This window comes from Chrysoperla carnea, chromosome 2 (assembly GCF_905475395.1).
Source record: "Chrysoperla carnea chromosome 2, inChrCarn1.1, whole genome shotgun sequence".
In the NCBI taxonomy this organism is placed as follows: Eukaryota; Metazoa; Arthropoda; class Insecta; order Neuroptera; family Chrysopidae; genus Chrysoperla; species Chrysoperla carnea.
In genome coordinates, this window is record NC_058338.1 from 25,152,190 (window position 1) to 25,178,849 (window position 26,660).

At 26.7% G+C, this 26,660-nt stretch overlaps 1 protein-coding gene across 1 annotated transcript in view; it reads left to right on the forward strand.

Moving 5' to 3' along the window:
* Window positions 1-26,660, forward strand: part of LOC123291653 — a 109,827-nt gene that overhangs the window by 72,767 nt on the left and 10,400 nt on the right. The gene's annotated exons all lie outside the window — the stretch shown is intronic.

The window sequence follows — 26,660 nt, forward strand, 5'->3', positions numbered from 1 at the left end:
ACACAAAATTTGTGCTTTAAAGTTTATCTTATTTAATTTTTTCATTAAGCCTCATACTTTTTGAGACATAGAACGTACATGATAAAGAGGTGAGGCCTCGAAAAACGACACTTTTTCTACAATAAACTGTACCTATTTTAAAACATTTTCCTAAGGTTAATAATAATTGCTACAAATAACGTGACAATGAGTAAAAATGGCAATAAAACAATAAAATAGATGAATCGTGGAAAACGAATATTAACAACTAAAACATATTGATGAATTTGTTACCTTTCGTCAATTTATTTTGACTTTGTCCTCTTGAATTTTCTTGAATAAAATTTTTTAATTCTTAATATCCGTTATCCAAAATTCACGCGATTGAACTTGGTACTAATTTTACAATTGGAATTTCGATTTGAAGGTTAGTAAAGATGATAATAACCCATGAAATTGAATAGGATCATGCTTGGAATAATACTAAACCCTGACTTCCCAGTTTATCTTTTTTATCTTTTAAATATTTTATTTTTTTCTTTATGCTCCTCCAAGTACGTTATTTTGTGGTGATATTATCGTTATTTTGTCTTGATATTATATACTGGCAATTTCCTAGATCGTGAGCTTCCCTTTTGAGTCAGCAGCCCCTGAATGAACCTCGCCTAAATACCTCGAATTTTCGTTTTTTTTTAATGATTACTGCAATAAACCTAACATGATAGAAGCTTTTAAATATGTAACCGACTTACAGTGGATAAAATCTATAAGAAGTAATTAAAAAAATCAAATTTTATTTTAGTTGCAGACCTGGGTGCTAATTTCTTTTTGAGATATTAATTAGATTATATTTAAAGTGTATGAATAAATAATCGTAATGTATATAATTTAAGTAAGTATACTTTACTTACTTTACTACAATATTAAGTCAAAGGTTTTATGACAAACCTGTTTTCAGTGTATTTTGTTGTAAAACCAGACAAGTCAACTATATAAATATTTTTATCTATAAATGAAAAATAAACAAACAGCCATGTAAATTTAGTGTGATCACATATAATACGTAAGTAATAAGCATATATTCATATAGCGAAGATATCAAGAGAAATTTTCACAAATATTTATTTGACTAGATATATAATGGTAAAAGCCCAAATTTATCAGCCTTATTTTATTTCATCAGCATATGTATATAAAGATCGATTCGACACAAATGTCTGTAAAAAAATTTTTGAAAAAATACATTTCGTTAAAATTTTGAATTTCTCAAAAATAATTTTTAATTTAACAAAAAAAAAAAATTAAGGGATACTTTTAGTGACACAAAAAGATTTCTCCATGTTCTCATATTATCGTTATTTTTTTACTTTTTAGTGCATATTAATCTGTTTTGTAAAAAGTTTTTTTTATTATTTTGTGATTTTTAATGAATCTGAAGTACACTTACTGATTTGTCACTTAAAAAAAGAATCACCGAAAGCGGTTGGCGTGATATTGAGTTATTCGCCCTCTTGTCGTGCATACTTAATGCAAATTTAAGACTTTTATAATTTTTTCATGGATGCCGTTGTCAGAACTAAACCAAAATGAAATGGGACCGCACGGGAAACACCAGCTTTCAAATAGATAAATAATCATCAAAATTGGTTCACCTAGTCGAAAGTTCTGAGGTAACACACATAAAAAAAGAAAAAAATACAGTTGAATTGATAACCTCCTCCTTCTTTGTTTGAGTCGGTTAAAAAACTATTGATTCCCCATCCTGTATTTAAGCAACATGTGATTCCAACACATTTCAATGTGTACTTCATCCTCACGTGCGTCTTTATTTGCAAAAATAAACTTATTATTGAAAAACGTGTCTTGATTGTATATTTTTTTAAATATATATATATACAGACTTTGTGATTAATCGTCTTCAATAATTAGCAATTAAGATTAAAAATATTGTCACAAATTGTATAAATTAAATATGGATCTTACCCTTTTCTTCCATCCGTCTCTTGTTCATTATATCTATGATCATCAGGTCTATTTTCATCAGCTGGCATCGAAAAAAATGCTCTTGTTACAAATTTTAGTGACTTACCTTCAGCGCTCTAAAGCCCGTGCAACTCTTAGTAGGTGTTACTAATTATTCATAAAATTTAATTAATCGAAATTTTGAATCCTAATCACATCGAAAACTTAAAAATTTGTGTAAATTAAAGCTCTTTTAAGCTGACCACTTAAGTAATAGTAAACATGTACTTCAAATTGTAAATATTGAATTTATATGTGGCTATACCCATAACCCATAACTCATAGCGAGTCATGCAAATAAATTGTATAACAAAATTAATCAAATATATTTAATTGTCTTGTGTATTCTTTGCCCTCTGTTTCATTAGTGTATACAAAAGTATCGGTAAAAGTACCCCTTTGAAAAAATCGAGAAAAACGCAAAAAAAATTTTGGAATTTGATGAAACTCGGTGGATGGGGTAATTTTGATCCAAAAAGTATAAAAATCAGGTTAATTTAATGATTGGGTGCCGAGTTTCTGAGATATCGCAATATTTGGATCGATTTTAGTCCGTATCTCAAAAACTATTCGACGAGTCAACAAATGCACCCGATTTTCGTACTTTTTGGGTCAAAATTACCTTATCTATTGAGTTTTATCGAATTTGGAGATTAAAAAATTTTTCGATTTTTTGCAATGTTTTTAAGGAAAACTCCCTAGCCCCCTTTGAAAAAATCGGAAAAAAATTTTGTTTTAGAATTTGATGAAACTCAGTGAATGGGGTAATTTTGATCCAAAAAGTATAAAAATCAAGTTAATTTAATGATTGTCCCTATAGATAGTTACAATGTCAGCAAGTATCATGGGCAAAATATCATTTTCTAAAAAGTTAGATTTCCTCACCGAAAACAAACTTTATTTTATCACAAAGAGTGCGTAAAGACTCGGAATTCTATTTCAACGGGTTTGTCTAATAATGTAATAAAAATAACAATAATATTGAACGTGCGTAGGTGTATGAATGTAGCTGCTACATGACATATGTAATATAATGAAGGAAATAAATGTAAGTAAACAATATTATTAATTATCATTAATGTTGGTGGTAGTTAAACAATTATGTTCTTATTTATCTTCATTTAAAACAAAATCGATTGCTACTGTAATCAATACCAAATAAACCAATAAGACCGACCACATCTATCATTTTATGCGCTGTAGGATACTTCAATAATCAATTATTATTTACGTAGACTATACCTAAACCAGTAATCAAATGTAATATCGAATTGAATTAAATGATACGCAGTTTACATCGAAAATTCTAAATTAAATATATATATTTATAGCATTTATAGTTCCTTAATAAAGCTTAAATAATATATAAAATTCTTGGTATTCACTTTGTTTGAAAGGATTAAAACTTAAAATCAATTTAATAAATTTGAATGCAATTTTTTCAAACAATATTCTTATCCAGTTCGGCTATACGAGCTCTAGAGACGAAAATTTCGCTGAGTTAAAAAAATTACACTCTGTGTCTAGAGCTTGTATAGCCGCACTGGATTAGGCGCCAGGCATTAATCCAAAAGGTCCTGGTGTGGGTGTGTTTTTTTTTAATTACAGATATAAGTTTTTGCCGATCCAGTACATCACTAGAGTTATTTCTCCATAGATTTTACTATGTGATACTGCATTCTCTGTTTACATACTTTTAAAATATAATAATTGTGATTCTATTTAAAAATAAATTAACAAGGTATTTACGAAACAACAACAAAAAAAACCTTTTTATAGGAAACAAAAATGTAATTGAATAAAAAAATTGCATTGTATATGTTTTTTTTTTTTTTGTATTTATATGAAAACTATGTAATAACTTTTACTTTTTAAATAATTTAAAAAATGTTTCTTTTACTCAGCACGGTCAGAACAACTATGAGAATTAATTTATAAAATAACAGTACGTGTTGGTAAATGTTGTGATAGATGATTCATAATATTATTTTATTTATATTAACAAATTATTAATACATATCTGTGTTCTTTAATCTTTTTGATTTGTTCAAGTTATTTTAATTTATTATTTAACATTTCAGCATCTTAGCGTGCCTTTTAATTTGATTGTTAACTTTCCAGAGGAAATTAATGTAATGGTTCCGATTTTGAAAATCTCCAGTTTAACATATTTCCACGGTTTCAAAGCCTCAATATCCGAATCACACCGTTTTCAATGTGATGTCTGTGTGTGTGTTTTTTACGTATGTTCATATGTTCGTTCGGATTCCTTCACCTCGATTATCTCGCGAATCAGTTAAGACATTAACACGTGACTATTCAACGTGTAATCGCGTATTTAAGAACTGAAAGAGTTTTCAGCAGAATTGGTTGAGCCGTTTTTTAATGATAATAAAAAAACTGAATAAACAGAATCTGAAAAGTGGATAAAACACACCATTTATGTATGGAGATAATAATCGTTCCAGCATAAGCTGCAGTACATGTTCGAAGAATAATCCATGAACGCTAACAAGACCTTTTTTAATGTTTTTTCCCACTCTGGGAAGTTAGTCGCGTGGACTACAAGGCTCGCACTCACACGATTTAAGTACCTCACCGGCTATGAACAGCCAATTTTTTTTTTTTTTAATTGATATCAGAATAGAGATAATTATGTGATTTTTTAAATTTTCTAATAAAGTAGTACCACCAACTAATTTTGATAATCGATCAGTTAAATTTTTTTTTAAATATCACTTTATGGATAAACTAATTCAAGGTGAAATCGATCGTTTTTTTTTTTTTAAATAATCTATACCTAAATGACACACATAGATAATTATCCAAAAACAAAAAATTGTATTAATTAAGAATATAATTATTGATAAAAACTAAAAAAATATTATCAATCATAATTAAAATTTAGCTGCCATTAAATGTTATTAATTTTGCAAGTATATATCAATTATTAAAATAATTAATAATTATTTCTTAATTATATTTCTATGTAAGTACCTCCTCTGTACAAAAATGACATATTTTGATTAAACAGAAACATTATGATAGATTTATAGCCTTAATTAATACCCTTCAATTATTTTTTCTTATTATATTGTGTACATGGCGAAATTTTTTTGTTTTTGATACTAAGCTGTAAAAGAACAAATGATGGCAGATAAGCTGGAATTAGAAATAAATTAACTTCCTTACAATTTGAAATAATAAAATAATGTATTCATATATAATAGGCCTGCAAACAAAAATTTGTTTAGCTGCATACGATATTTTTGATAAATTATGTATTTATTAGAATAGAATTCAAAAATAATATCCATTTCATTCGGTCATGTCAGATTTTCTTTCAAAACTCAATTAAAAACCTCAAAAATTGGAAAATCTATTACTTCTGTCTGACACCGACTCCAAACATAACAATAATTTTAACTATATTATATTATCGTTATTTTTTTACTTTTTAGTGCATATTGATTTGTTTTGGAAAAGTTTTTCTTTTGAAGTCGGTTATCTTATTTTGTGATTTTTAGTGAATCTGAAGTATACTAACTAATTTGTCACTAAAAAAAGAATAATCGAAATCGGTTAGCGTGATATTGAGTTATTCCTCCTCTTGTCGTGCATACTTAATGCAAATTTAAAACTTTTATGGTTTGAAAAATGAAATGAGACCACACGGAAAGCACCAGCTTTCAAACAGCTAAAGCTTAATCAAGATCAGTTCACCCAGTCTAAAGTTCTGAGGTAACACACAAAAATACAGTCGAATTGATAACCTACTCCTTATTTGGTTGAAGTCGCTTAAAAATAAAAGTAATTTTCAGGATAATAAAACATAGTTTAGTATTGAAAATAATTTTTGTTTAAAATTCTCCGTGTAAAACTAATTTAAATATATATTGAATTTTTAAAGTTATAAAATAAAATCATTTACATAGATAAATATCTTGAAATAAAATTTACCACACAAAGAATAAAATACTTAGAAATAGAATTAATATTATCTTCAATAACCAATAAATAAAAATTTAAACATAAATTAACATTAGAGTAAGGTGCGATAAATAATACTAAGAGACATAGCCGAGCTAAGAATATCCCTAAGTTTTCTAAAAGCTAATCTCGCGTAATGTTGTTCAAATATTAATATTAAAAATAATACCACCTAGTTGACTTAATATAAATAATATAATTAATTTGTATTTATTTTAGATGACTCCGACTGATTAATTCATTAAAGTCATCAAACCACAACAAACGATACATATACCTACTACTATCAATTTAATTATTATTATTACTATGTACATATTTACCTATTAATCAGTTAATTACTAATACAATAATAATAATTAATTATTCTATTTGTAATTAGTTTAAAGCAATCAATATAATATAATATTATATAATAAAAAATTGCATGTATATTTTAGTATGAGATAGGATACTGGTTGAAAAAAACTTACTTATTCGTTGTGTGCGTAGTCATGGTAGGGACAATAAAATCGATGCCAGCGCTTCCAGTGAAAAATTATGGCGATAAAAGAGGGTGTTATGACTAATTTGTAATTCTTTAAATGTTAATGTTATAGAAAATATCAAATTAAAATTATTGAAAAACAATAATTAATTAAACTTAATACATTAAAAATTGTGAAAATAAGAAATCAAATTGCACAAATATTATTTTTCAAATGTAAATTATCATAATTATTTATTTAAATTTGTGAGACAATAATATTAGATTTTCAATGTAAGTCATAAATGCAATACATACAATTATATATGCATCCATACAATTCTAGAATAACAATTCGAGAGTTCGAGTAACAATGTTTAAATATTTCGAGATACTGCGTATTTAAGTGATCAGCGGGAAGTGAATGGCATTATTTTTCCAATTACTGAGGATTGACCTAACGAGGTTTGACTTATCGAAGTTTCACTGTATATGAATTTTCCTCGGCATGGAACACGAAATCAAAAACTTCTACACTAATTAATTATAGGTGCAAACTGCAAAATATCTGAATAAAATCACTTAGTTCTGAAAATTTATGAATGACATAAATTAATTCAGTGGTTAGGTACTGAATATTTTCTTTAATAATATCAAGTTTTTCATGATTATTCAAACTTCTTATGAATTAGCTAATTAATTCAGTGGTTACTGAATGATTTATTTTCATTAAAAATTTCAAGTATTTCTGGATTGTCTTCAATTCAAAGAAATACGAATACCTACATTTGTTTATTGAATTTCTTTGATAAGTATTTATAATATTTTATTTAAGGAAGTTCCCTCGGCAATAATAGAAAAAATAAATTAGTAGATAAGGATCCGAATTTTTAGTATGTTATAGTTAACGAAATATATTATTATATAAAACAAAAATTTGGGTATCTTACCGACCAATCAAGAGAGTTTTTATTAATTAAAATTTTTATTAACTAATTTATTTTTTTCTATTACTGGCGAGGGAACTTCCTTAAATAAGTAACTATGCTGCTAAATACGTTCGGGGTGATTTTTGAAAAGTTCCCATCCTTATATTTCAAAAATTGTTAGGGAGGAATCCAAATTTAGTATTTAGTTTATTTATACGAGTACATGCCTCCATCGATCAACTTTGTTTTCTTAATTAAACATATTTTTTGTAAGGCATTTGTATTGTTAGTCCCAAGAAAAGGAACTTTAGGTCAAAAAAAATATTTTTCTAGGCCTTAATGATGGCGTCTGGTTTCTGGTATTTTCAGGTTAAAAATTTGCCTCCAAAAAAAAGCAATCTTTTAGCGTTTTATAATTTTCGTTTCTGAAAACAAATAGATGAAACTTTTTCAAAAATCGTCCTGCAATATCATAAATAATAAATGTTAATTATTTTGTCAGCACTAATAATTAAATCAAATCAATTATTTAATTATGTATAAAAAATAAAATAGATATTACATACATGGCACGTCTTTTTACACGTGAATATGAATATGTAATAGAAATAATACAGTCAAAATCTGTTATATCGACATTGAAGGGACCAACAATTTTGGTCGTAATAAACGATAGTTGTTATAAGCGATATATTTATACCATGAATATGAAATATACCGAGGTATACTTAAGTTTGTAACGTTTAAAAATATTGCTGCTATGAACAAAATTTTGGTATAGGTAGTAATAAAATCACTTAATTAGTCCATTTCCGGTTGTCTGTCTGTCTGTCTGTCTGTCGTCTGTCCGTCTGTCATCACGATAACTAAAAAACGAAAAGAGATGTAAAGCTGAAATTTTTATAGCGTGCTTAGGACGTAAAAAGTGAAGTCGAGTTCGTAAACGAGCAAAATAGGTCAATTGGGTTTTGGGTCCGTAAGACCCATCTTGTAAACCGTTAGAGATAGAACAAAAGTTTAAATGTAAAAAATGTTCCTTATTAAAAAGCTAACAACTTTTGTTTGAAACATTTTTTCGTTAACATCATAATTTACCCGTGAGAGCGCAAATTGTATGGTATGTATTATATGGGAATATCAGTTATGTATGTGTGACATGTATGTATGTGTAATGTGATAGAGTAATCAACACAGCCTATACATGGTATTTCAACAATTAACTCATTCAATTGTTTGTTTCCACTTGTTGTTTACTATATTTAGTTTTAAAAAAAAATGTATTCTGAGAATAGTTTTAATTAATATGTAATTACTTTTAGAAATGCTTGTAGGTGCACTGCATAATATAAGTACATTATTTACAGTTCAAACAACAAAAAAATTAATGTTGAAGATATTTTTTAAAAATGTTACAGAATTATTATGATTAAATGCAATTGAAGTTTTTTTTTCAAATCTGTCGGTAAAATAACTCCATCACAAATATTAGCATTCCGTTTACAAAAATGTACACCGTAAAAATATTATCTAGAATTCTAGACCATTATTAATTACTAGCTTGATACCCGCCCGTTTCACTGAGCTTAAAAGTAAAAGCCACCGCTTTGTAGCCTCCATCTCTTTTGATCTCATTTATTCCCCTTCCATAGCACTTGAAGGGATTGTTTTACGCTGCTAAAAGATATGCACTGTTTTCATTTTTTTAAATTGTAAAGTAGTCATAATTCATTCAGTATATCAGAAAAGATGACTATGAATTGTGACATTTGCTAAATTTTTACAGAAATCTTTAATTTATGGTTGAAAATTATGATCATAACTCTGCTCCATCTGTGATCATCATTTTGAACTGTAAATTAAAGATTTCTGAAAAATTTAAAATAGTAAATGTCAGATTAAATTTATTTAAAAAAACATTTTTTTAGTATCTATCTATCTTTTTTATTTATAGCTCATGGGTTATACTGATGTATGAGCTATATTGCTGTACAGTTTCATTAAAAACCATTCGCTGGTTTTGGCGTGAAAGCGTAACAAACAAACAAACATCCTTACTTTCACATTTATAATATATGGGGATTTTGTTTTCGATTCTTGATAAGAAATATTTACAGTCAAGTATTTTTAAATATATGAAAACCCATGGCGTTAATTATAAAAATTACAAAAATAATTAGATTTTGAACAATACCTAAACAAATAATTTTAACACATCCACAAAATAAAAACAAACATAACAGTGTATTTAGTTCGTTGATTACATTTATAGGTTAGTTATATATAATAAAATTACTTTTGTTTAATAATGAAAATAATAATAACATTCATTTTATATAGAGGTATGCATTATTATTATGATTATAATTTTAATAAACTTTTATGTATGCATAGTTGACTATAAATGAAAAATGTAACACCAAAATTATTGTGTTACACAAAATTGATGTTGCGATTATCGTTGAAAATATTTTGATAATGTTTTAATTATTTACAATTATACGATTACATTTAATGGTAATGAGATTTAAGTTCAGGCCTGATAAATTTTGTATACACATGGAGACATATTTATTATTCATTTTTTTTTGTACAATGGTGTATCGTTTTTTTAGCACGCTTTTATTAGCTTGGTATAATGGTATGTATCTATGTAACGGAATATTTGAATGTGACATTTCGCACACCGATAAAAACAAAAATAAGTTTGTCCGATTATCCAAATCAGGATCTTCAGCATTTACGATTTCCATATCTGAAAATATGTACATTTATTTGCGTTCCCACCATATTTATAATTTTTGATAAATATATATATATATATATATATATATATATATATATAATAGTTTAAAAAAACTTAATAAGTACGCTCTTGTAACTATCTGGACTAAAAAGTAGAAAATTATTTCTATAAGTTCAAAAAAATAGAATGATTAAGAAAAAAATCATTTTATCATATAAAAAGCGTGGGCTGCTTTGTAAGATATTTTATAATCGGGCAGTGAAAATATTTTTTTTATTACTTGTAACTAATGTTCAATTCGCGAAAGTACTTGCATTTACTTGGATCGAAGTTAAAATTTAATTTTCAAATTTCAAACTGTGGAAATGGTAAGATCTTTTAAAATCAATGAATTTACTCTATACGTATTGATTAAACCATCTATCTTGAGATACAAACAATTTAAGTATTCTTTTTATTCTTAAACTTTTTTTTATCTTAAACAATATTGAATAAAACGACCTCCCATAATATTTTATGCACTAATTACCACTAAATAAATAAACTCACTTACATTTTTATTTTATTTTTGGCAGTTTTGAATAATATTATAATAAACATAAAATATTTTGGCTCTGTTGTTTAAAGAACAATAGTCAATTAAAAATTATAAACTAATTAAAAATGTACATCACATACAATCAAAATATTTCTTTTGGTTGGTTTTTTTTTTTTGTTAAAGTACATACTTTTTTTCCTTAAATGTCATATGATTCGTCAGAATTAAATTCTTTTTAACATTCGAAGTATTATAGAGGGTACGTTATTTTATTTAAACAGAAATCGCTCCGAAAATATATAACTGAGGACTGGACCAACTTAATTTTAAGATACAATTAAGAAAAAAAAAATTCCAAAAACACACTCGACAAATGTCAAACGTTCCTAGAAAATTGGTGATAGAACTGTTTAGCGATATATCTGTATAAAATAGCAAACTTCTAATAATTATAAATTAATTTTAGAATAAAATTGTCTTTGGTTTAGAAATTATTCTAAAAATTAAATATTAGAATTATCAAAGGATCTAATGTCGATATTTAATGGATGTACTATAAGTATACATATTTATATTTTCTCAATGAATCTTAAGCTTAAAGTTCAAAGTTATATTTTACTCTAAGAGCTCTAACGGATGATATGCTACGACAAGTATAAATGGTATGTTAATTAATTGTAATGTTTCAGAAACTTGTATTGTAAGCTACAATATGCTCTAATATTCAGAGAAAACTGTTTTCTTAATTCATTTTTCAGATATTGTAAAGGAATTCGAAATTACGATATCTAATATAAATTTGAATGGTGGAGGTGCAGTACAGACATAAGTTACGTTATTATAAGCGCTGGTTTATAGTCTTAAGCCTAATATATTGCTTTAAAAAATAAAGAAAAGAGGTATCAGTCATCTTTCATATAGTTTCTAAGGCAGTCTTTAATGTTATTTGTCGCAGGCATAGATAGAGGATCAAAACACGCTTAAAATAGCACGATATATCTTCTTCAAACAGTTACATATGCCTGGTTATAAATTTCATGTTACAAATTTTTTTTATTGGCATGGCAAATTTTGTTTAATTGTAGGATTACTCTGCATCAATATTTCGTCTAAGAAGATAGAGAATACTCCCCGCTTTAACAATTAATTTTATGTTGCATTTTGTACTTTTTAGTATATAAACTACCCTGTATATTATAATAATTATAAAATTATTGTGTTGTATGATTCAGAAATAATTATCAGAAAATATAATATTATTGAAATATGTATATAAAAGTTTTTATTAGAATTTCAATTGACTAATACAATTCGAAAAGTAACAGAATATAATACAATACTGGTTTTGTTTATATACATTGATAAATTGTTTATTAAAAATATATTGTTTCCATATACCTACTATGAATCATATTTAAGTTCACTGCTCACGCCAACAACTGAAGAATACAAATTTTTTATTCCTTGCACTCTCACACTGAACTAATATATCTATAATTGTAAGTTAAATAAAGAGTGGGATATAATGGCGATTTTGAGAAAAATAGAAAAAAGAAATCAATTTTGATGGTGAGTTATAACTTGACAATCAATATAGGACGAAAAGTAAGAATAAAATTTGCCGAAATCTGCAATAATTTTCAAAATATCGAAAATTGAAAATGTTGTTTAGTTATTCAGTTTTTCGATATTTTGAAAACATAGGCAGACATCGAAAAATTTTATTCTTATTTTTCGTCTACATTCATGAAGTTATAACAAAATTAATCATCAAAGTGGAAAATAAGGTACAAATAATTTCAACTCTAAATTTTCATCATAAATTTTCATAAAAATTTTCATCAAAATCCGTCCAATTTCTTTTAAGATAAATCCATTCAAACACACATTCGTATAAATCATTGATATATTTATAGGAGAAAGTGTTTTTTGCGATCCAATATATTAACTAAATTTTTGATAAATCATTTTTCAATTAAATTTAATGCAATTCAAAATACTATATTTTATTATATCGGTTAATACATTTTATTAAAACTTTGTTATAAATCGCCTTGAAAATTGTAAAATTCTCATGTGCATAAATACCTGTGTATACCTGTGTAAGTGTGTACTGTTATGAGTATCTCTTGTAGATTTTTAGTATCATACCCACGTTAATCGTATACATACCAACCTGTACTGATGTGAGATACTCTACCATTAAAATAAATCATTTTATTTTTATATAAAAATTACATACATATAAACAATTTAGTTCACAGATTATTCTGTAACTTATAGCTGTATTCTGTAACTTATAGCTATTTTTAGAAACTTAACTCAAATATTGGCAATTTCTCATAACATTCTGAGCAACCATTCATTCTACTTTTGCATAATTAACACACTAAAATTGATAAAATAGAAAGAAAGGAGAAAATAATGAAAAATAATCACGTCCAATATAAGAACTTTTTAAGATTAACGGGTGAGAATTGGAAGTTGAAAGTTGTGAAAAATCAAGTTCTGAATAAATCATCCAAAATATTTGAAATAATCTATGGCTTTGAATTGAATTTTGGAAAGCGGCTTCCCATGTGTGTGCCATATCCATGGAAACCACTATATGTTCACCTACTTTATGTTATTTTTATTTATTATAGTACACGAATTTTACATTTTTATACTATTTACATCCAAAACTAGTTATATGTATAGTAGTACAAAAATGGCAAAATTCGTGGAGTTTAACCTCCGTTTCTCAGACAACGTCCATAACAGAGGCCACCCACATAATTATTTTTAATCTTTATTTATTTCTTAAACTTCAATATACAATTAATTTTATGATGTAGGTGGAGTCGGTTACCTCTTTCTTATCCAATCGAGGACAGTGTGATCAATTTACCGCCCCATTAATATTTTTGTTGACACTGCCTCTGCCTGGATTCGAGTCCGCAACCTCCCAGCCAATAGTCATAGCAAGTTAAGACGCCATAAAAAGCTCGGCTTCTAGCCGGTTCAATTGTCGTATAAAAAAATTTTCTTTTTGCTGAATAATTTATTCTTTGTTAGAGTTTTTCCAAAATCTTTTTTCTCATTTTTTTTTTTTGATAAAGTTATTACTTTAATTATTTAGTTTTGTTAAAAATTGTTTTTAATATAAGTATTTTTTTATTGTTTCAGGTAATTTAAGACACACAAGATTTTCAGAGCATAAGAATTTTCGAAAATTTCGTAAGTTTTTAAATCCTGCGTATCTAAACACAGTTATTCTTTTACTATATTTATTATATCGAAGTAATTCTTTATTTATTTTCAAATTAACCAAAGTCTGATAGTCAAATAACTTTGGAAATTTTGTGGAAGATTATTAAATTTGATTGACTTAAAATTCCGGTTTTACATCGAAAGAACCTATTTCACTCAAAAAAGCGGATGTATAAGTTTGTGTGGTTCAAATTAACTTATTGGGCATCTTTCTAGTTCCAAAACTACTTGACCATTATTCTTTGGTTAGTTAGAAAATAAATGAACATAATAAAAGAATAACTTCAACTATATTCAAAATATATTATCAGATTCATATAGATAAGTTAGAATAACAGATATTGACTAGAGAATTAAATAAATGATGTATCTGTTATAGATAAATAGTGGGTGGAGTATTTCATTTATTGAATTCAACAAGTCCAATATAACATGCGAATAATGTTAGAATATTTTGTATGTGAGAATATTTATACCTCAATATTATGCCATTTTTAAACTACTATTGTTTAATATTAATAGCCTATCAAATTGTGAATGGCATTCAATCTTTCATATCTCCCACCAATTGACCAGATATTAAAATAAGTTTATATTCATTAAATCCTGCTAATATCAGAAATTTTAGTTTGAATTTAAATTTTACTTTCCTTACTACAACTTGACCACGGAAATAATCAAGAATTTGATTTCTTAATTTTCAAACAGTCATTTCTTACAGGTGTAGATATGGTTATGCATCTTTGTGGGCTAAATCTAAAACCATATTGATAAAACTATGTTAATCTACGGACCTTCGGGTATCTCTATAACAAAAATAAAGTCGGAAGTTCCATTTTGAAGTGAAATAAGGACAAAAGAACAAGTAAACAAACTAACGTTGATAATTAAGATTACTAGACAAAATATTTGTCAATATTTAGTTTACGCCTGTATGTAACATATTATATCAAAATATAGTCGAATAGACCATGATGTAAATATTGTGTGCATGATTAAAAACAAACAACAACAATAAGTAATAATAATAATAAATAAGTGGATAAACAAATTAAATAATTCATTGAGTTGAAAAATTTGCATTCGTGTCTAGAACTCGAATAGCCTAATTGGTAGGGCGCTTACATGAATTCTAGAAGTCCGGGTTCGAGTCCTGGTTCGAGTGTATTTTTTTCAATTCTCTTTAACTAACGTTGATAATTTTTAATATACTTAGAAGATGAACGTCGAAAATCGAAAATCTATTTGATAATAAAATGTCCGCGATTTCATACGGAATCTCAAATCATATGTCAAGGACTCACATTTCATCTTGTGGTCATATATTCATTAAATACAGCTTTTTAAAAAAATAAAATAAATTAATGTAAAAAATGAATAAATAAATATACAAATCTAAAATTAAGGCTTATTGGTCTGTAACTTATCACAAAGAAAATTAAAAAACTTGTAATAATAATAATGGGGGTTTAACCTCCGTTTTTGTGACGCATGCCTAATCACAGAGGCCACCCACACCATTATTTGTTAATCTTTATTTATTTCATTACAAACATAAACTTGTATTGATAACTTCAGTCGGTTTGTACCGTGAAATTTTATTTTTGAAGTATTAAACCAACACACTCTGTATACTACACTAATAATTTGTTCTTTTCATCTCAGCATTGAACAGTAGGTGTAACTAGAATATGTGAAATTATAATTAGACTATCTCTATCTACTTGCACTAATTTTAAAAAGTGTATACACTATTATACAAAATGAACAAGCATTATATATTAAAACAAAACCGTTATACACTTGTTTACCTTATCATAATTATTTAATATCAAATAGTACAAGGTAGATATAGATATTTATCTCACTCATCAAGAATGTTTGTGTATTTTTTTTTTTAAATATAAAATATCTACATCATAATACAGATGAACAAAACTTATAAAATATAATAATATATACGAGAATGCATTCATATATGCGCATAAATTCTTCTCAACTGTGTCCAATTTTTTATACTACAAGCTTGAATTATACTAATTTTATTTATTATTCACGATTTTTATTTATTTTTTATGCTGTTAGAATATTACGTAATATTATAATTATACTTTGAGGGACTGTTTCACCAAAACAAGTGGTAATAGAATTAATACGTATTGTAAAAAAAGCATTTTATAATGTACTAGCAGGCCCCACCAACGCTGGCCTGTGGAAACGTAACTCAAATTCATTAATATCTATACTATTATTAGCCTGTCCACTAAATCTACGGTCTAGCCTTTGACCTAGCTGGAGCCTTCGACTGTGGAGCTCGCTGCGCTCGCATATAGCTCTAGTGAATATCTATTCACAATACTTGAATAATAGTAAATAATACATAAGTAAGTTGTAATAATAATGTAATTTTTAGAGAATTGCCGAAGGAAATGGAGCTATTGCTTTTGTACTAATGGTGGGATTTTGGAAAAATTCTATCTTTTTTCCTTTGTGATGTGGTCTGTCTGAGTTTCATTTATTTAAGGCAAAAAAAAAAATGTTCTTAATAAATAATAAGTATTGTGATCAAACAGAATTTTTTGTGAAAAAATCAATGCATTCTCATGGGTTCCTTTTTTTAATATATTTTTGACGTCTCTGATATAAACCTATTGTCAGATCATTTGCATTGTTTTTAATAACAACAAAACTCAATTTGAAATATGACAAATATTTAGCTCAATTAGAAATTAGAAAAATAAAACTTTTATCAGAAAGATTTATAAAAGAAAAACAGACATACTGCTTACGAAATAAATTAGAAATAACATGACTGATAGTTTCGAATTGGCATTATAACCAATATTGCAGAGTTTCAAATATTTAGCTTTGAGCCATCCGAAGTTTTAATTGGCAGAGGAGACACACAAAATTTTTAAAAAACATAATTATTATCTAATATAGCTCTAATTCGATTAGGTGTATTGTTAGAAATTTATTGTTAGAAATTTCTGAGAACTGCTTAAGAGGTTAACATTAAGGCGAAAAAGTTGCAAAGTTGCAAAAGCTGTATATTTCTGTTTAACTTACCAATTTATTTGTCATCTCTTTTTAATAGAAACGAAATTTAAACGTTTGAAATTTCATAAAATAACAGTTAATACTTCCTTCTTAACACTGTTAGTATGATTAATAGTAATTTTAAACCATTAAAATATAACTTTTTCATAGTTCCAAAAATTAAAAACGTATACATAAAGCAAAAACAATTTGATAATTAATTATTATTCTTAAATAAGCTTTTAAAAAATTAGAAAATAAAAATTATTTTGGTTTTTTTCTAAATTAAATTCAATTATTATCTAAGACTCTCACTTTTATTTAACTATTTTTGTGTATAATTTGTGGTAACTCAGTTTAATATGACAGACGCGACCATATCAAATTTTATTGGGAAATACCAAATAAAATTATTTAAACATACCTTTCTTATGATTTAAAAAAATATACAGATTGTTCACGTAAAATTCTTTATTGAATTATGTTAATCAAAACAAATAGTCTTGGAACCAATCAGCATATGATATCACTGCTAAATATACCTAGAAATAATTGTTAGCCTTACAACGTTCTACAAAACGTTCTACAAAAAATATCGCCCTCTTTCGTATGAGCTCTTTTTTCATCTTTTCATTTTATTTCTAAGATATTTAAGTTACAAGTGCGAGAAGCGTTTATCCTTCACTCAATTAAGCAAAGTGTCTGGCATGCCGAGTCATTCGACACTTTAAAAATAACAGTTTTTTATAAATTCCAGGTATCAGACGATGGGCGTACTGCTTTCAGGAATGTTAAATAAAATACTGGGATAACCTACTACACAAGAATTTTTGTATAGAAAATACTTGTTAGGTTAATATTTGCACAAACTTTGAGACACACAAAAATGTCTAGAAGTATATTTGTGAAATTATATAATATGCATTATGCACAGGGGCTAGAAGTTGCTAGTGCTAATATCCATTCATATGTTTTTACGTAAAAGCGTAACAAACATGCAAACAAACAAACATCCTTACTTTCACATTATAATACATAGAGATGCGTAGAAAATTTGCGTATGTATTTTTTTTTTTTTTTGTGGTAAAAGCGTATATAAGTGCTATATGATCCATTTTACCTTCTATCAAAACAGACCTACTAGCCACTCTTAAATCTTTGAAGTATTTCCTGCAGTGTCAGACAAAAACACAGCAGATATTCTATAGTTTCATCTTCTGCATGGCATTTTCTCCATTAGTTATCAATTTTTACAACATAGTTTCGTATAATTACTCCTGTAATGTATCATAAGAATTATGAAATTCAGTGCCGGATTTGAATGAGATGGCACGAAGTCAAAATCATGAATTTAATCTAAATCTTTTAATGTTTGAACCAAGATCTCACGAACCTTAGTGTAAATCTTCCTCTGCGCTGACTATATTCTTCATATAATTAAGTAGTTTCTTTGTCCTAAGGCTATAAATTTTCGATCACAAGTTTCGAGCTGTGAAATCATCTCGATAGAATCGCATCTATTCTTGTTTTTCTGTTATAGTGTCATCGATAACATCGTTAAACATACGCGTAATCTTAAAAACACCTTTTATACGTTTTACATTCTCTACCAAATATAAAAAAAAAAAAACATAAATATATAATTTATTGGTGTGTTTAATTTGATTATGTAATAATTCCAGTGCCAGTCAGACCCGCATGTTTACTTTAAACACACAAAACAAAAAACAACACAAAAGATTATTGAACTGGTAACACACATTATAAACAAAAATAATAGCCAATCACTGCTTCTGACTTCTGAGAGCTGAAGAACTGCTGCGTTCTGCGCTGCGTTTGTTTGCTGCTGAACACTTTCTATTATTATTAATATTTATGTGTATAGTTTTAGTTATGTTATTTATTAAATTATAAAAATTAATTAAATCAAATAAGGAAACTTATCTTTTTTACAATAATTATATTTATAAAATGATTCATATTAGAAATTTACATTAACAAGTACCTACTGTAAAATGTTGTCACCAATATGAATGTAACACTACAATTAATCGGTCCGGTTATATGTTCTTATACACATGCAGCGGTATTTTACATTCTAAATTTATGTAACATTGCAATAATTAATGTGCGGATTTTATTTAAATTATATGTTTGTTATATTTATTGAAATATGGAGACAAGTTTTATTGGATAAGATATTAGTGATCAAACAGGATGTCTATTAGAATGCACAGGGACGGATTGTAAATTTGTGGAGCCCTCGGCTAATATTACTTAGAGGCCTGTCAATATTCAAATAATTGCCATTTTTTTCAAAATACTGTTTTCTATAGTGATTTAGAAGAAAAATAGGACAATCAAATATTTTATATATATAATATGGCTTGCAAAATAAATTCACAGGTTATGTGTAGTTAGTTGTAATACATAAATTTTACAGGAACAGCATTTTTGTGTTCCTACAAATTCCTTTAGTTACTCATCACTTTGTAACTCTTTTGTTAAATCGCAATTTATGGGAACAACCGATAAATAATTTAGTCGATAGTGCGACATTGTTATTCTATATTTGTTTTCTGTATACGACATCTTGGAGGAAGAGTGCTCCGCTTCACAGATAGTGATTAGATGATGATTAAAAATCTTTAAGATGGTGGAAAGGGAAAACATCAACAACTCGGAAAGAAATATATGGCGTTTACGACAACGCTGGTGGCTGGTAATTGTCAAATCAGTATGGCGTTCACACCGATACTGACATACTGATATCCACAAAAAATTTCTTACCTTCTTCTTTCTTTAAGTTTTTTTTCATAACGACAAGACCAGACGATGTGAACTGAAGTGCGATTGATCTCCGGTTTTCCAACCTATTGATTGGTTTTTTTTAAATATTAGATATACTATTTTTACAATTTGGTCTCTTGTTTTCAATGGAGGCTGATGGCGCTGTGTAGCCACGAGGCCCTGATCTGCAGCTCAAAATACCTTTAAGTAAATTCGCCCCTGCGAATGCAGTATTAATAGTTTCGATAGTAGTCTAGCTCTAGAGGAAGCAGGAGTATGACGAGCAGGCTTTTAAAGCCTTTTTTATTGATGTCTTTCTAGACTTTTTAATCCAGAAAATAAGTGGTATTCATATTCAAGATGAATAATTTTTCTCAATTTCATTTTCTTAGCCATAAAAAAGATGTAGGGAAATAGCAAAATGTTATGACTTTATGAGCTGAAGTAAATTGTTAAGACAATTGGTAATTTAATACCAGTATCTATTATAATTTATTTACATTTGCATAATTTATTTGCAAAAAAATCAATGCTTTTGACAGAAGATCAAAGTTCACAATATAGGTACTATTTTATTGTCGCTTTATTATTAAATCAGCCTCAAGGTCCTTTTTTTAAATCATTTCAATTAAATAATTATTTTTATCTTCGATAACTATTATAATTTTCTAATTTGGGCTCTCACAAAATTGCTTAAATTTTGACGAAAAAATTCGTCATTGAAAATTTCTATTCCTATTTTGTACTTTTTCATCCACATATATGGGTCAATGATATTAATCTCGATTTTATATAGTCCTGTAAACAAAGGAGAAACCAGAATATTCATCGTAATAAAACTGGAAACATATTGTTGTGTCTTAATAATCACAATCATCTGTTTTAGAATAAAAATAAATTTATTTTCCATCTGTATAATTAAAATAGTTAGTAGGTACTTAAATAATTAAAAATGATATTAAGTACCTAATTTTATTAATATATATTTGATTTATTTGATATAATGCCAATTTCGAAATATGATAAACTATGTTTAATATTTAATATTAGTTCCAAAATCTACATCGAATTCCTGCCAAGTATAATATGGAATAATATCAATCACGTGAAATGAATTTAAAAATGATTTCAAAATGATTTATACTAATTTATTATTTTAATATCACTCATATCTCAACCTTTCATACGTAACAGAAGTACTATTTTTGTAAACTTGGAAAATCTATTTATTTATTTTCTCGATTCTCAATCAAAACTGATTGACTGTTGACATTTGTTGTCAACTTTTTAAAATAAAAATTTTATCTGTCTATTTTATTTACTAAAAACAGGGAAATATACTCCTATTGAAATAGACACTAACGAATACAAAATAATCTTTTAAATCTAATGTAAAATAATGTGTGGAATAAAATAATAATATCTGGATGACCGAGTAGAGACTTTGCTCGGTATTTTTTTAGTTAAAAAACACAAATTTTATCACTAATATAAGAACCGTTTAAAATGTATCCACACAAATACCAATTTGAATGTCCCGCTAATGTACTTTATTTCGTTAACTACGATAAACACCAATAGATGCCAGGAAGAGTCACATTTTACAGTCAATATTTCAGTTTTTCCGGAAAACATGGTCAAAACGACGTTTTTTAGAAATGAAACCTAGCTAGATCAACTTTTCGTCCCAAAAAACCCCCGCATATCCATTTCATGAAAATCGTTTGAGCTATTTGCGTGATCGTTGATACAGTGAAATTATTTTAGATTTTCAATGAGCTAGCGAAGTTTTCTTGATATACTCGACTCCTTAACCATCTAAAAACTTATTTCCATCTACCCATTCGTTAGGAACTAATTCTATATTTTATGTATAATTTTACTGCGATATATTAATTTTATAAATATTTTATACAACTTAAAAAGTTTGCAATGGAACTAAATTTAGTACTGGAAAATTCTGTACTTATATTTTTTAAATATTAAATTCAAATAAAATAACTTTAAATGCTTTTAATTATACAACGTACCAGATGCCTTTTTATTTTTATTTTAATGATAGTACTTAATTCATGAAATATTAGTATAAACAAAATTTTCCATACTCAAATCAAGTGTTATTAACTAAACATTATTTTAACAATAAAAAATTAAAGAGAACCATTCATTCATCAGATTCACTCAAAAAACTGGTCTGAACGCCACACAAACTCTCCTCTCATGTTTATGCAACGTCTAAACACCCACTTATCAAAGCCATGGTGTTCATTTTTTAAATTTCCAAATTTCCTTAAAATATTGAAATAAAAAATACGCAGGAGTAGTTTTTCTCGATTTTCTAACATTTTTTCCAAGAGGTCGTTATTCAAAATGAGGCAGAGGATAGGGTATTGAAAATGAAAAATCTATAAAAAAAAGCAGTTACATTAAGTTTACTAAATTATTTCAACACTCTCCTGGAAAAATGTCTACGACTGAAAGAACCTTACTAGAGTTATTTTCAAATTATGTTGCATTTAACTAATTTTTTAACGCTTTTTTGGTGTAATTTAGGTTGATAAAAAGACACTCTACTTAATGTAATTAATTTTTTCATATTTAACTTAAATTATTCAAAATACCTACAATTTACAATTTATTTAAAAATGCAATTCACTTAAAAAAAATTTTGAAATTATTGTTGTGTAATTTAAGCTGGAAAAAATAATTCCAAAAATTTGACAGCTTTTTCAAAATCACTTTTTACTTTTTACCACCTTCTCTATCAAAATATTACTCTTAAAGCATCATCATCGTTTTAAATGGGTGGATTTTACTACGTACAAAGTGGTAAGCAATAAATGCCTGCAATAGAAAAAACATTTTTTCAGAAAAATAATTATGCATTACATTTATCGAAAGAATTTCCTGTCTGTTAAATGTTTTTGCTGGTAATGTACCGATAAAAAGCATATTGTCATTCAGTAAACATATTAGTTTAATATTTACATTAGAGTTAAAATCATCGATATATCAAGAAACATGATATTAAAGTAGTGAATTAGCCTTAAAAGTATTGAAGATTTTTAGAATAATGTTACGGGGAGTAATAACATACAAAGTTGATATAAAATAAATATTGAAGTACCGTTAAATTACAAATATTTTAATATTTATATAAACACACCATTATCTTTATACTATTTTTCATATCGAATGGAACTTATCAACTGAAAAATTTATCCATTAATACGCCAATTTTACAAACATTACTGGTATTTTGAAATTGTTTTTATGATAAACTTATAGCCAACCAGTATCCACAACGAGATCGGCTAAAAGAACCTGCTCAGTTTCTTGACAGCTTGTCCTGACTGCGCCTCAAAAATTCTCTTTATTATGTGGTAGCTATTAAAATGCTTGGAAACTAAAAGCATGGAGTGCATGCAATACATAGCTATTAAGAGTGTATTGTCTACTGAATGCGCCCCATGTTTTTCGTTGCAATCTTACAAATATTTTAATAGCCTATTTATTATTTTATACTTTTTAGTCCGTTATAAAAACATGGTACCTTAAAAATTCAAAAAAAAATTTTTTTTTAAATTTCATAAAGAAGAAATATTTGAAAACCAACTTTCTAGTTTATATAAAAATCAATGCAATAAAAGGTGCTTAAGAACATTCTTTTTATACGAAATGTAATGCATAATACATGCATATAAAGACTTATAATAATGTGTGACTAAATAAAGTCATAGATTTAGGTATGTATGCCGATTTAATAAGAATTACTAAAATATTTTTTCATTACGGGTATTTAAATAAAGAACTTCTGATAAAATCTCGTTTAAATTAAAAAATATGAATATTAAATGAAGTAAAAATAAAGTTTTTTTTATGACGATTAATTAAAAAAAGAATCTAATTTTTAAGTTTTAAGATTTTGTTGTCTAATTTGTAAGGAATGTAGTAAAACTTCATATATAGTTAATCTTGGATTTTGATTAGACTATAATATATAATCAATATATAATCGTGAAAATTTTATTTTCGCTATATCTGGCTTTTGAAATTTGCTGGTAGTATAAAAAATATTAAATCTTTACTTATTAGGGAAAATGAAATATTCTCTCCCAAAACATGAAATTAACTCCGTTTTCACTTCCACCAAAATTTCATCTACAACCTTAAAATAATATGCAAATCCATCCTTATTTTATTCCTTATATCGTCCCCCCCTCATTTTTCAAGTTAATTCATAAAATTGGATTGTAAAGGGAAAATTAGTTTGTACAAAGTTTAAACATTAAATGCTAAATAAGCAAAGGTTTTTACTTTAAAAATTAAAGGTAACCAGTAATTATATTTCTAAAAATATTATCTTCTTTGAAATAAACATTCTTTGCAATTAATTGGTTATTTAATAAATTTTTTACATTACAAATAATTTATTTTTATACTTCACGCTCACTTGAATATTTTCGATTTCTAGACATTTATAAAAAAAAATAATGGCGCCAGGAAAAGGTATCCCAACAAATAATAATTGAAACAAAAACAAAGCAAACAAAATTAATTCACGAATCACAAATTAACTCCATCATTGACATTATTTTAAAAAAACCAAAACAAATAGGGCTGTTATATAACTTCATTTTCAATTCATTTTTCACATTTTTTTATATATAGAGGTGAAAATCTCTAAAAGTATATTCTTTTTATTCAAAACTATTTTCTATTTCCATTCACAGATAGCGCTCGTATACTAAAATTTAACAATAGTTCTATTTCTCATTCAAAGGTGGCAATTTATTGCCTATCTACATAATCAATTATAAATATTTATATAAATTTTCAATTCTGTACTGGGTCCCGCGACCCAAACCGCTTTTCTTTAGCAGAATATACGAAAAAAATTTGTAAATTTTAAACAGTTTCATGTAAGAAGAACACATCTTATGTTTTTAAAACACCTTAGATTTGTTTGTGAATAATATTAAGTCGATTGCAACAACCTTAAGTACTATGTGTGTATACGAATAGAAGTATATTATTAAATGCATATTACTTCTTAATTTATGCATATGACGTCCGTAAATGTATTTTTGAGACGTCTTGACTGTGTGTTAAGTAATGATTTCATAATGATCATTAAATTTTATTATATTTCTAATATAACAAATACTTCCATAAGTATCCACGAGATGGATAAAGTAGCCTTTCATGATTAAGAAATGTGTTATCAAGAAGAATAATTTTGGGCTCGTTATTTTACATCTTTAATAACTTTATTTTGTGACGGCAAGATATTTTCTAAATCGAACTTAACGGAATGCATATTACCATGCAGAGAATAGTCTTTTTTTAATCCTGAATTTCCTTTGAAGGTGGTTTTAAAACACTAAATTTGATTTTTGTCGAAAAAAATATCTCTGAAGAGCATGAATTTTAGTGGATATTCTTTTCTACAAATTTAATTTTTTCGAATGTTAATTGAGAATTTCTCAAAATTAAAAAATGAAGATCTCACTAAGAATTCAGTGCATTCAAGCTTTGAGCTTTTATTAAATTTCTCCTCGATAGAGTAACATTTGTTTTGACACCATTTTCTCATTGTTAAGTACTGAATTTTACGCAAAATAATTCTTATGGGCATTGCTTATGTCATAGTATTCAAGTAAAATTCGTTAACAACTTTGCTAAACTACAGATTAACTATTTTGAACTGTATGAAGTAACAAAAGAAATTAATTAAATCGTATAGATATAATGGAAGTTACTGATACTCTAGTAATTATGACAGAAATGGAAAGATTTTTAATGAAGTTGATTTTCAAGTTATTGTTTTAAACTTACTTTGAATATGTCAATGTTATATTAGTTCTTACTAGATCGATAATCAATAATTATTCTTCTTGTAAAGAAAATTATGGGAATATTATTGATTTTTATTGTTTATATTAAATTTATTATAAAATAGGAAAATGAAAATTATTTATTCTCACATTCACAATGTTTTCTTCGTGTTTCAAGTATGTGAAAGAATTTTTACCTTGCTTTAATAATATTTATGAAGAATATTGGAAGAGAATATAGTTTTGTTTAATAATTAATTACTCACCACAATATATCTATATTCTTTTTACATAACTGATGTGGGAAAAGCCGTACAGACAGCTCAAGGATCTGTCATCAGTTTCTATGAACTGTCTTTATGTAGTTTTTCATATCAAGCACTCATGAGTCTTCATTTTTTCCATAAATTATTCTTAACTTTCTAAATAGTTACTGCAATAAAACAGTCTCTTTGAAGGGAATTTTCAATATTTCCCAACGTTGTTCAAGCGTAAAACGATAGAGTTTCTTACGAAGTGTCAGTTAATCTGGAACACTCACTTAAAAAAGAAACCAATTGAAAGATCAAACCATAAAACATGTTGCGAAGCAAGAAATTGTTTATAAAAATGTGACTATATTTACAACCAAAAGTTAATCTTGACAAAGTTGCCAAATTCAAAATCAGATTGTATAGTATGAAATTGTCTAATTATAAGAAACTAGGTGAGATTTTCGTTTGGTAATCTCCAAAATTTAATACAGCAATCCAAAATCACAAAAAAATTGAAACTTAAGGAGCGAACCTTTATTATGAAATCTTAATAATTAAAAAAACGGTGATAATCTTCATTCATGGATGTACTTTCAATAGGTTTCCCCAAAACCTTTGAAATTTAACTTTTACTTTTTTTCTATATGAAAATAATAGCTAAACCACTAGTTTATTAACTAAAGATTCAAATATTTATAAAAGTGAATGCCCGTAATAACTGACAATTATTGTAGTTAAAATCATATTAAAATTTAAATTTTTTGTTTAAATTGTATAAAATATTCAATTATATTATATATTTAGGGTTCAGTATCTCAACG